Consider the following 12,140-nt stretch of genomic DNA (forward strand, 5'->3'; position numbering starts at 1 on the left):
GATATTATTGGCCAACATTATATAAGGATGCATCAAAATATACTAGGAAATGTGATAGATGCCAGCGCATGGGTAGACCTACCAGATTTGATGAAATGCCATTATATCACCAGATATTAGTTGCACCATTTGATAAATGGGGATTAGATTTTGTTGGGCCAATTGATCCTCCTTCAAATGGGAAATCTTATATTCTAGTATGCACTGATTATGTCACCAAATGGGTGGAAGCACAAGCTATGACACATGCGAGAGATAATAAAGTGGCTGAATTTCTTTATTAAGAAATATTTACCAGGTAGGGAGTTCCAAGAGAGATTGTTTCAGACCAAGGACCATAGTTTACTTCCACATTGATTGCAACATTGGTCAATAAATACAATATTAGGCACAAGAAGTCTAGCCCATATCATCCACAAGAAAATGGTCAAGTAGAAGTCACCAATAGGGATTTAGAAGCCATTCTTACTAAGACATTAGCTCTTCATAAGAAATATTGGTCACATAGACTTCCTGAAGCCATTTGGGCATACAAAACAATATGGAAGACACCAATTGGTTTTACAACTTTTGAAATGGTGCATGGAAAAACAACAATGATGTCCATTGAGTTTGAGTACAAAACTCTTAGAATAACTGTACAATTGAATATGACTCTTTCTGAAGCACAAACAGACCGTATTTTGCAATTAAATGATTTGGATTAGCTAAGGAAGATGGCTGTCCAACATACATAACTTATTCAAAATCAAAGAGCTAAGTGGCATGATAAGTACATAAAGAAGAGAAAATTTAAAACAAGTGATTGGGTACTGCTGTATGATTCAAGATATAAAGATACTATGGGGAAGCTGCATACAAGATGGTTAGGCCCATATGAAATAGATGAAGTTTCTACAAATGGGGCAGTCCATTTGACCACTATAGATCCAGTCAAATTCAAGCTTCTAGTCAATGGTCATTGACTACGCCTGTATCATAAGCCCAAAACCAAAGAATAGTTCTTGCAACAATTCACCAGCCAAGAAAAAACATTGTTTCCTGCAACAATTGAAGAAGTTCCTTTAGTATTTGAAAAAGTTCCTGCAACAACTAGAGAAGACATTAAGGGTGCAATTCCTGCAGCTTCTGCAGGGAACGTTCTTAGCATTCAATAAATTCTTCATGCATGCTTTCATAAAAATATTTCCATGTCTTATGGAAATATTATTCTCTGATAATAATTTATTCCATCCACATCATCCCATTCCATCTCTCTAACTATCACTTCATTCATGTCACATCATCTCATTTCACCCCTTTTTATTAGCTAATCGTTTCATGCAATATTTATTGGTATGACTGTAGGTATGTACATTGTTTATTTTTTATTATTTTGCTATGATTATTGCCTATTTTAAATTCGTGTACCCTTCCCTCTATCCTTTCCACATGTGTGGACACGTGCAATCATAAGTTGGGGGGGGGGGTGTTTTATGGTTTGATTTTCCAAGTTGAGTAATTATCCATCCTTGTTAGTAATCTGCTTTGATTTTTCTAACATCATTTTTGAATAAGACATTCTTTGCCATGAGTGATCAGTTCATCCTGCCGCCAAAATCATTGAAAGAAATTGGAAGTAAGGTATTTTCGAGCAAAATATTTTTAGCTCTGCAAGTTATTTCATTTCCCCATTCTCTATTGTGGAAATCATTTTGAGAGCCGAAATAGTCATGGGTGGAGATCCTATCTGCCATGAACCTTTAGTTCATGACATGTTGCTGCAAGATGTCTTGTGTGAGCATTATTTCCATATGCATGGGTGGATTGATTATTTTCTGAAAATAACAAATTACAATAAAGAAATTGCTTTCAAATTCATGCGTACATTCAATGAAGGAGAGGTATCTGTCAAGGGATTGAGAGTTATTGCCACAGAGTAGTGAATATCTGAAGTTATTGGGTTGTTGCAGGAAGGAGAGCCGTTTCTTGAATCTAAGGATGCGAGAAGTGCTAGGGAAAAATTTACACACCCAGCAGGTGGACCCCTAAGGGTGGACAAACAAGGAACTTGATGGATATCTCTTCCAGTGGAATGGCCCTAGGTGGCATTGTATGTGATTAAATACATTACCTATGATGGAAGGTACTCAAACTTGCATTCGGTCCATTTTAAACTGCTTAGTCATTTATGACATGGCCGAAGGATAAATGCTCCCAATTTCCTATACATATGTGCAAAAGAAACACGAAAGGGAGGAAATTGTTCTGTTAGTCATCATAGCCTGATAAAATTGTTAGTAGAACATTCTCTTAGGGATGTTTCTCAAATGGTATGGGGGTTATTCGAAGATATACTTCAATTTAGGGAGGAAAATGCTCCAATTGTAGAAGAATTAGTAGCCCAAGAAGAGGATACCGGAGAACCCTTGTCCCCTAGGGTTTTTTGCAGAGGATGAACCTCTTGTTGCCAATGAAGCTTTGACTGTTGTAGAAGAAATGGTGATGGAAATAAATATTGAGCATCCCTCCACTCATTAAAGTGGAGCAACATCTTCTAAAGGAAAAGGGAAAGAAGTAGAGACAATTGACACAGAGGGAGGAACCATAGTGCAGCTTCAAGAAGTGTAGGTTTCTCCTACAGCCAAGAAGCATAGGCTAAAAGAAAGTTCTCTTGCAACAACGCCTCTTGCAAGAACCATTCCTGTAGCCACTCCAAAAATATATGCAAGAAGGACTTGATGGAGTAAGTAGAAAGTTTGAACAACAGGGGAATCAGTGGAAATCATTTCAGTAGAAACATCAAAAGAAGGGCATGAGAGTCAAACAAAGATTAAATCATAGGAAGAACATGGTGCCGATAGACTTTCAAATCTAGTACAAGTAGCAGAACAATTTGGAGAACTTGTTGAAGAAATCTCACGCCCTCAGGTAACAACTATTAGACCTCCTTCATCTCTCACTAGTTTGTTTATTGCACTTACATTTTATAGGCAGTGGGAGATAGAGAGGGATAGGTTACATGGGATTATTGATAAACAACAAAGAGAAATTTAAAAGAGGGATAATCAGATTGAGGAGTTTAAAGCTAAAGTTGACACAATTGCCAATATGGTTCATGAGTTGATACAATGTAGGGCTCCTCCAAGGGTTTATGCTTTGCATCTAAAAGAGCAATATTTAAGTTTTAAGCTAAACCACATTGTTAGAGACCTTAGTCCTTCTTTAGATACCCCAAAAGAATTTTATAGTGTTTATCAAACCTCTCTAACAATTGTTAAGAATTTGTTATGTGAATTCTATTTGCATAACTATGGTGTAACTTCTAACAGTGAATGAAATCCCTTTTTATACATTGGTGACATTCACATAAAAGCATTAATGTCATGGGTGCAAAATGAGATCAGTATGGGAACTTAGGCCAAAACATATAGAAATTTGGAATTTGACTATCCATTACCACTTAGAGTTGAAGCCAAGAATCCATGACTTCTTTATTATAATTGGCAGAAATTGTTAGCAAGATCTGATGTAAGGAGCCAGGTGTTACCAATAAGAGAGGAAACATACCAGGAATATGAACATTTGATTAAAAATGAAAATGTAGCTGCAAAGGCTGTCTGGTTCAGCGTTGGAATAATCTTCTAGAGGACTTAAAATAGGGTGAACCTCATTCACTGCCTAATTTTCACGCATCTATACAAAGAGCCCCTAAATACACCCATTTGGGTAGGGTGAAGAGCAATAACTGGCTACTCTTTATATTTCAGCTACCTATCCTTATGTGGCCATTATTGGGATGTAGGGTTGCAGATAAGCCATATGAGGAGGCCACCAAAGAAGCCAGATGGGTCAGACTGGAAAAAATGAAGGGATTTTAATGGAATTTGGCTACAGGAGGGACATGACAGGGAACTATTGGTGATTTGTGAGTAAGTGTCCGAATCAAAAATTTTCCTCTTGCTGGAGGATCAACAAGACACTAAGTTGGGGGGCATGATGAATTGAGATATTAGCTCCTTTTATTCTTAAAACTCATAAGTATTTACCATGTTTTAATTTGTATAATGGGATAGTAATGATGTATTAGAGTTTGATTACATGCATTACAGATGTTAACTGAACTCATTAAATCCTATTTTGTCTTGACCAATTATTCCTATTGCCATGCTTAATTAAAATAGATATATGTGTATGCTTGTATGTTTTAATTTTTTTAACTGTAGGAATAAATAAGATGCTATAGTGGCAGTTTTTTTGTCACGTCATGAAGACAGTTGGAGATATTCAAGGGGCGGTTAAAAGTTCAAAACAACAAAGAGAATAATGGGCGTAAGGAGCGACAAAGGAGTAGTAGGGTGCACAAGACTCATTTATGTCTATCTTCAGTAAACATTAAATCTTGTAATACCGCCATGCTATATTCTTGGCTGCAGTTTAGTAGTGATCCATGTTTTCAATGGCTTAACTCTATTTGTTTTCTGTCATACATATTCTCCTCCTTGTTTCATTGACGTGATCTAGATTGTAGGGAGTTGTTGTAGTTTTATTTTAAATAGGAGTCCACACCTCTTCTATGAGGTTAGAAGAAGAGATGGGGAAGAGATACAAAAGACATAGAAATAAAGTTGTAGAGTATTTGTAGCTTTCTTTCATTGTGTATGCTGTATCAACTTTTGAAGGACAATGAATAAAGTGATACTATTCTAAGTATTTAGTGTTATCTTTGTAAGCTTGGATACACTCATCCAAGGGGGCCCACTTGGTGAGTATTCCTATGCATTTGTTAAACTTAGTTTCCTTTTCCATTGCAATAGTCATTTTGGCAATTGACTATTCCTACAGCCACTGGAAACAGATCCCGTGACTGTTCCTGCAGCCAAAGCAAGTAGAGTAATTCCTTTTTGCTAGCTTTGGACTTAGTTAAGAAGTTCTTTAATTGGGTTTAATGTTAATGCAGAGTTTTCTTGTAGGCATTCGGTTGTTACAATTCTTGCTTACTTATTTCGAATAGGTTAGTTGCTGTAGTAATGCAGAATAGCTATTGTAGGAACTTAGTGCATATATAGTGCATACCCATTTCAAGTAATAGGTCCCTAGGTTGATAAACAAATGAACTTCAGTTATGGAGATAATAACTTCAGAGAGTGAATGTCCAAACTTCGGGTTGAGACTTTAGCTATAGTTATTGTTCCTATTAGTGAAGCAAAGAGATATCATCTTTCCTAACTGACATTCCTTACACAGAGCACTCACCGGTTTGTCCAATGGAGGCAAACCTCTTACCGACTTTAACAACGTTATCAAAATTTATATGACAAAATCTCTGATGCCAAAGCTAACTATTATCTACTTTAGCAATCAAATAGCTGTTGACTTTAGGATTCAGGTAAAACAAGTTACCTTTTGTCTTCTTGCCAGTTGCTATCAGTTCACCTTTGCTCCCATATATTTTTCACATTCCATTCTTGAATTCCAATGGATAACCTCTGTCATTGAGTTGAGATACTCTTAAAATATTGTTCTTTAATCCTTCAACCTAGTAAACATCATTTGCACTTCTCTTTCCATTAAGAGAAATGGTTCCCTTTCCTTTTACCATGCAGGGTGAGTCATTTCCAAATCTCACAACTCCTCCATCAAATTCCTTCAAAGTAAGAAATTTACTTTGGTCACCGATCATGTGGTGTGAACAACCACTATCCATGATCTAATCATTAGATCTGTCCATGCAATAAACTAATGCCTTCTGATCATATATCTCTTCTTTAATGGCTACAAAGACAATGTCTTCATTAGAATCTCCCTTAGATTCCTCATCAACGATACCACCATAAACTGCAATGAGACAATCCCTTTTGCCTTTTCCTTTGTACTTCTTGTAATTCTCATGCTTATGCTCATTGTCACCATTAGGATAGTTAGCTGCAATATGTCCAATCTTGTTACATACAAAAAAATTCAAAGGTAATTTACCTCTGTATTTACCGGTACCTCTAGGTAACCACTTGGCCAACAATTCTTCAACCTCGATCAGACTATTTTCATCATCAACTTCTCTACTGGATCTAGACTCATAATTGTGACTAACATCTTTGATTTTCCTCATAGGAGGGTGTAGCGTCCTAAAATTGTGACACTTGCAATTTCGACTGCATTTCGGTCTTCATGGTGGCGACGCAACACACAACCTGAATGGAGACCCCGAAACCTACTTACGACACTAAAAACTGCATTTTTCAAGCACCCTGGCCTGAACCTCCTTTGCACCCTGCTATCTCGGGAGGTGGGACCAAAGCGCCCAGCGCCCTAGTCCTTTAGGACCAGGGCGCCCAACGCCCTGGTCCCTGGCCCTATTTTGGGCCCGGTCTCCTATGGGGTCTCGGGTCTTTTTGTTTGTAAATTGGAAATTATTGTTTCTTGGTCAGCCTAAGGTCGGGAAAATTAGTCTATCAGCCCTAATTGACAAGTATATAAACTACATTTTCCTCTCCCATTTGGGGTAGATGAAAAAAAGAAGGACATATGTGTACAAGGCGTGGAAACGATACTCAAACATTCAAGCATTCAAGCATTCAAGCATTCCTTCTAAGTCTCCATTCAAGGCTAAGTGTTGCATTCAAGACAAGGATTCAACCATTGAAGAGGAGATCACTTACTACATGCTACATACAACATACTACATACAACAAACAACAACATCTATACCTTCGCACATAAGGATACAAACATCCTTACAACAAGGTATTAGTACTTGTTTTACATTATAGACATTTACATTTTTACAACATTTCTCATTTCTTGGTTAATTCCAAAACTGGGGTTTGACCTAAAGGCAAACCCCTAATCCCTAACCCCCCAATCATCTTCGCTTTTCTGTGTGTAGGTTGCAGGTACGCGGCTGAAATTGAAGATCTGGAATCCTTGTGCAGAGACGAATAGATCCCCCTTCGTTTCGCGGATTTTTCGGAGGACCGTGGCGCTCGGGCGCCATCGTCCTGGCAAATTTTACTCAAATTTGCAGGACAGTGCTGTATCGACATTTTACTACTAATTCCAGGTCCGCAGCTTCATCCTATATCCCTATCTTAGTTTATAAGCGAATCTTTGTCACTTTCTATGCATTCCTAGCTTAATTCTTCTATCAACATTCTTTACAAAAGAGGGTAGCCTTGCTTTCTTAACCCTTGAAACTCATTTAGCATCCAATCTTGCCTTGTGTGGGATTGGATCTTGTGGGTTTCAACCCCTCTTTTGAATGTAAAGTATCTCCCTTAAGTGAAAACCATCAACCCTAGCAACCTCCCTTCTCTCTCCTCGGAGTTGGAAGAGGGGAGAGCAACTAGGGTTCGATTACGATTTTCTGCTTTACAGAGGGTTAGAAATTGAGGCTCTAAATACAGATTCAGAATTCTAAGCACTACCATCATAACCATTTAATTCAAATGCAGTAATCTTACCAATGTTGGAGTCAAGAGTTACCTTAGTTTAATCAATAGACTTTAGCTCCTGAATGGCTGCAACTCAGATAGCATAGACCAGTAGAAGGGTTCTTAACACCTTACTAACCATTGTGGCATCTTCCACTTTACCATCAACACTCTTGATCTCACCAACTATCTCTTTGATCCTCTGACCGTACTATCATATATTCTCTCCTTCAACTATTTGCATGTCATCAAATTTACCTCTCAGGCTCTCTTCTATGGCAATCTTCACATGCTCATCACCGCTATAGATTTCCTCAAGTTTCTTCCACACCTCATAAGCAGTCTCTAGACCATGGACATCAACATACTCTAAATCAGACAAGGAACTGATAATGGCTTCCAATGCTTTATTATTTTCTTGTTGCTCTTTCTTTTGATCATCAGACATAGTCCCACTAGGTGCAACATATTGAGTAACAACATGTTCCCAGTATTGACTTCCTAGACACTTGATATAGATTTTCATTCTATCACTCCATATTCTCTATCTTTCCCTATTAAACTTCAGACCTTCTTTCTTCATCATGTTCTTCAAGAGCTTTACCTCAAGCTGTTAGGCTTAGACACTAGAGGACCTGAAATGACCTGATACCAATTGATGGTATGATGAATCAATAAGGATCTAGTCAATTACTGAGAGGGGGGTGGGGTGAATTAGAAAATAGAAAACTGACTAGAATATCACCAAACTCAAAAACAACCTCTCAAGACAAACTCATAATTGACTGCTTCAAACACTGAACTACAAATTGCAATATCGCTGTCAAGTGAACTGGTTTGCCTATCATAACAAAATAACAGTAAAATAAGTCTGAAACTCTCAAAACCTTTTAATAAAAATATCCAAATACTTTATTGACAAAAGTAAAAGCACATTTTAGATTGCTGTCGGTCATCATTCATATCTAAGTGGATTTAGTAGTTAAGCAAATTAACCATAGCAAACATAACCACAAAAACATTCACCACTTGACACAATGATTTTGATATGGAAACCCAAATTGGAAAAACCACGGTGGGGATGAATACCCACAAGTATTCTAAACTCTTCTGAAGTTCTCCCTGTTAGGAGCCAAGCCCGAGCTTTACAATAAGTCCTGTTAAGAATAGACCCTATTAGGGACCACCCAGTTAAGGGATTGACTATAATGCCCTATTAGAAGCAATACCCTCTTAAGAGTAACCTCGGTATATGTTTTTAAATCCAAGCTAATGGATCACCTAGTTAGAGGATTTAGATAACACTAAGCTTGTTAGAGCTTACCTGGTTAAGGGATTTGACTAGTGTAATTATTAGAGAACAACATGGGTTTGCTAATTTGGTGAATAGCACTACTCTGCTTGATAAGATTCTTTTCATGCTCCTATATGCCTTTACACATACTGCAGATACATCTCCAAGTCTGGCAACCAATCACTCTTACATTCAACCAAAATTTCTAACACTACATCAAAATGACTCATCGACCTTATAAGCAAAACAACAGGTCGGTAACACATCACAAACCTAAGATCTCATAGAGAATACAAAAAAAATCCATTCAAGTATGACCATTGGATTACATAGAAATAATTGCACATCATTTAAGACAACCTCGACCGCTCCTTGATCACCATTTCATCGATCCCTATAACTCATCACGTGGTTTCCATTACATGCAATGTACTCGCTCATTCCCAAGACAAAACCGTTATCTCTACACACCAAAAACCATTTGAAACTCTTCTCATACAACATGCATACATGGCATAATCATTACCGCTCATCATTTGATCATAAACCAATACAACCGATTCACCAATCTCCATTGGTTAGGGTTTGGCACATCAACAGGTAGGCTTATCAGTTGATCTCACTTCTTCTCTAATAATACCGGTTTCCTTCACAAGCTCACCTACTGGTTGCAAAACAACATTATTACAACATCATTACCGGTTACAATTGACATCAATGGCAACATAATAGTTCATCAATGCAACCTTCATGCAAATGCCAACACATTGTCCCCTCATGGTCGATCAATAAAGAGTGTTTGCACAATTTAGCTCAATTGTATTTTATCGTCAATTTTTAATATGGAAGTGAATTCTAATGGTTTTTATTGCAAATTAATACCTTGGAGTTAAAGTGCATCTTATGTGTATTCGTTGTGACAAAAATTGCATAATTAGGTCATTTGGGTTATTGGGGAAATTAGAAATATGATTTATTTAATTATTATTTTATGTTTTCAAAAAGGAAAAAAGTAATGGGCTTTTATGTTGGGAAATAGTTCATTTTTCAACACTCTGTAATTTTTGAATATTGCGAGCTCAAAAAACCTCCTTGCACGTAGATTTTGGGATGAATTTGGAAGAGAATTTTTGGGTATAATTTTGCATTGGGATACTAATGTGATTATGTCCATTTTGCTATTTGAATTTGAATATTTTTGTTGAGTTTTTGAAAGATTTTAACTTTCAAGTTTGGTGTATGTGAGAGGGAGGAACTCTATTATTTCTTTTTTTATTTCTTTCTTGTTGAAAATGAATGATTGTACATGCATTATAAGAGTATTTAGAAAATTTATTTAATTCAAAACATTGCATTTTACTGGTTGAACCAATTGATTTGAGTAGAACCCATAAACTATGCACATTAAAATGTTACCATGTGAAAATTCCAATTGAATGGGAAAAATGTGAAATTAATTGTGAAAATATAGTGTTGTGCATTTAGGAATCAAAAGGGAATCTTTGAAATTTAGAAATTTAAAATTTAAATTTTTAGTGTTCTTCAAGCTATTTTAATGGTGAAAATACTATTCACTAGTTTTGAGAAGAAAATCTAAAAAAGAGAAATAAGTTGATTTTTTGATATTTTATGTTATATTATGATGTGGAATGATGGAAAATGTATATATAATGTTGGAATTGGGTCATTTTGGATACATTTTCATGATGAAAATGATGATTGAACAATTATGTGTAAAATGAGAATACTGACCTAATAAAGAGGGCAATTTGCCTTGTGTTTTAGATTAGAATTTAAATGTGACATCTCATTGTTGATTTTGGTTTCATTTCCTCATTCATGTTGAACAAGATGATTCTTAGGATTAGGTACTATAGTGGTTTGTTGGAGTGACTCCCTAATGTGTCCCTAAATTGTAAGTGGTACGTTGGTAATCATAGTATGGGGGAGTCTTGTAATTAAGTGATAACTAAATAAAATTGTTGGCACAAAGGATCGTACCATAGCTAAGTGTGAACGAAGCAGTCATCGGTTAGGAGGGACCTCAAAGAGATCAATTTGAACTGGTCAACAAGAGTAAACACAATGGAAACACAAGGATATGATGGAGGCAATGTAGAAAAAATGTAATTATAACATGAAAACTGATTACAACCAATTGGTAACAACCAAGTTACAGAAAAAATAGGCTCACAGGCCTACTAGAACATGCTCAAAGTACAAAATAGGTTACAACCGAGACCTGAAATCTCAAGATCTATCTTCTATGCTTAGTCTAACTTCTTTATTACATTTTAATGCTCAATTATAATTATTTAGATGATCCAAGGGAATCTAGTTGTCCCAAAAAGGGATAAAAACCTGAAGAACAAGACCTAACATGCAAAACCAACAAGGTCAATCTCTGCCAAAGAAATTCCTCTTGAAAATCCAAGGATAAAGTTTAAATAATGGGAAAAGATTGGCCACATGCCAAGGAACATCGAAATCAACGCTTAGGGCTCTGCAAGCTACATAAGGGATTTGATAGGTCACCAATGCGAATAGGTCCAAGCAACTGGTAACAAGAAACTGTCAACCGATAACAAGAAACTGTCATGGAAACCGATAGTGATAACTTGCTAGAAAATGATCCAAATGCTCCAAGGTTTGGAAATAAGGAAGATGATCAAGTCTTCAATTAAAATCCAACTCCACAGGATCTGATGAGCCAAATCTAATACACACATAAAGAAATGCTAAAACTGCAAACAAAATGAAAAACATAAAGGAAATATTTTTGGTTGATGCAAGATTGCCATGAACCGAGGATGCTCCTGCATCAGACATTCAAGGTTATTGAAAAAGAGAGTCTCTCACTTTGTTGGGGTAAGAGGAAAACCAAGGCGATCTACCTCTACTTGAGAAATCCAAGATGAATCTTCAACTGGTTTGTCCTTCCACTTCACAAGATATTCCTTAATTGAATACTCCGGGTACTACGCCCAATCCTACTATCGAAAATGTCTTCAATTCTTATCCAGTTCCTTCCAGGGAAACTATTTCTCTAGGTCTGCAATACTACCTTCACTAAATTCTGGTTCATGATACTCATGAAGATCTGTAATGTTAAACACAAGTGAAATTCTCAGACTATCCGATAACTCCACTTCATATGCATTCCCAGAACTGAACTTCCTCAAAATATTGCAAGGTCCAAACTTTCTCATCTGTAATTTGTTATAAGTTCCAAAAGAGAATATTTATTTTCTTAGATATACCATTACTTCATTGCCAACTTCAAATTCCTTATGTCTCCTCTTCTCATCCGCCTTCTCCTTATACTTGCTATTCATGTCCTCCAAATGCTGCTTAACCTAAATATGTAAGTCCTTAATGTGATTTGTAAATTCTTTTGCTTCTGAACTTCTCTGGTCTTCACTACAAACATCTCTTAA

Source organism: Cryptomeria japonica, chromosome 5 (genome assembly GCF_030272615.1).
Source record: "Cryptomeria japonica chromosome 5, Sugi_1.0, whole genome shotgun sequence".
Classification (NCBI taxonomy): Eukaryota; Viridiplantae; Streptophyta; class Pinopsida; order Cupressales; family Cupressaceae; genus Cryptomeria; species Cryptomeria japonica.